The sequence below is a fragment of the Priapulus caudatus genome, unplaced genomic scaffold (assembly GCF_000485595.1).
Source record: "Priapulus caudatus unplaced genomic scaffold, Priapulus_caudatus-5.0.1 Scaffold858, whole genome shotgun sequence".
Lineage (NCBI taxonomy): Eukaryota > Metazoa > Priapulida > Priapulimorpha > Priapulimorphida > Priapulidae > Priapulus > Priapulus caudatus.
This window is the reverse complement of record NW_014577919.1, coordinates 33,563-35,172: the sequence shown is the minus strand read 5'-3', so window position 1 is coordinate 35,172 and position 1,610 is coordinate 33,563. Positions and strand designations below refer to the sequence as shown.

Here is a 1,610-nt window from a genome sequence, read left to right as displayed (position 1 = left end):
CGCGCGCGCGTGCGTCTCTCTCTCTCTCTCTCTCTCTCTCTCTCTCTCTCTCTGTGTGTGTGTGCGTGCGTGCGTGCGTGCGTGCGTGCGTGCGTGCGTGCGTGCGTGTGTGTATATGCACTGGATGCAAACGTACATGCATGCGTGTGCGTGCGTATGAGAGCGACTGGGTGAGCGAGAGCGAGAGAGAGAGAGAGAGAGGGGGGCATGATAGAGAGAAAAGCGAGAGAGAGAGAGCGAGCGAGAGAGAGAGCGATGAGGGAGTGCACATGGGACACCCAAGAGGAGATAGAGTGAGAGAGTGACAAGGGGGAGGGGCAGAAATAAATAAAGAGAGCAAGAGAGAAGGGAAGAAAGTGAGAAAGAAAAACGAGAGTGAAGTGGATGGAAAGAGGTAAGGGCGGAGAGAAAGAAAGAGGGGAGAGAAAGAGAGGAAAGGGTGAAATAAAATGAGGTAGGAAGGGGAGAGAAAGAGAGGGATGGGTGAAATAAAATGAGGTAGGAAGGGGAGAGAAAGAGAGGGAAGGGTGAAATAAAATGAGGTAGGAAGGGGAGAGAAAACGGTGTTTTGTAAATTCAATCCTGTACCCTATAACGCACTGTGCTTTAAAATACACACGAATTTTCTTTAGAAATTATGGTAAAAAATCACACATGTAATATGTGATGTTGCTTTATTCCCAACGTTCATACGCCTGAAGCAGAAACAACATGATTGATATTGATTTTTGCTAGAATGAAGTTGGTCCCTATTATTGATTAATAAATGCTCCATGTAATACATTGCCAATACATTGTAAAACAGAATAAGTTAAATCATACTTGTAATCGCAGTCATCCGGGCATGATTATGAACCGACTTTCCTGCGAGGTGGCAAAATTACTATTAATGGGAACCCTGTGTTACGATGCATCTACTAATACTAATAGAGTACATGATGACATAGCATACAGTCAGGTATGCACGCAGACAGGCACAGGCTGGTGCATTGTGTTTTCAGGCCATCTCTGTGTGTCGAAATGCAAGTTTCACAGTAGGCCTATGTCCCTGGTGTAGTACGGCGTTTTAGCGTTGAGATAGACACATAGGGAATTTAGCACACTAGTAATGCAAATGTTCGGAGACCCGACCGGCGATGGACCCAGAGTACATTAGCTACATGATTAAGAGCATACATAATTCAGCGTGGACAGAATACATTTTAGAATGGTACGAACACATTAACTTCAACAAGAATGCGACGCGGTTTATCAAACGGCCATCATTAAGCAGGCAACGTCAACGGTGGTCGACGATCCTACCTGGTACCATCGGACATTAGTCGCGACCGGTCATTGTATCTATTACCCGCGTCATATCCGCGTCATATGACGGATTATCACCTCTCGCCACGTAGTGTTAAGCGAGATGGGAACTTGTGGCTACGTATGTGCATGCTTAATTGTGTGAGGGGTCGAAAGGTGGAGAACACAAAGTGGGAGAGGAGACAGACAGGAACACAGAGACAGACAGACAGGCACACAGACAGACGGCGCGCACGCACGAGAGCGCACGCACGCACGCACGCACGCACACACACACACACGCACACGCACACGCACACGCACAC

At 47.3% G+C, this 1,610-nt stretch overlaps 1 protein-coding gene across 1 annotated transcript in view; it reads right to left on the bottom strand.

Moving 5' to 3' along the window:
* LOC106814032 (ligand of Numb protein X 2-like) overlaps positions 1 to 1,610 on the bottom strand; it is a 34,978-nt gene that overhangs the window by 32,798 nt on the left and 570 nt on the right. The window lies entirely within an intron of this gene.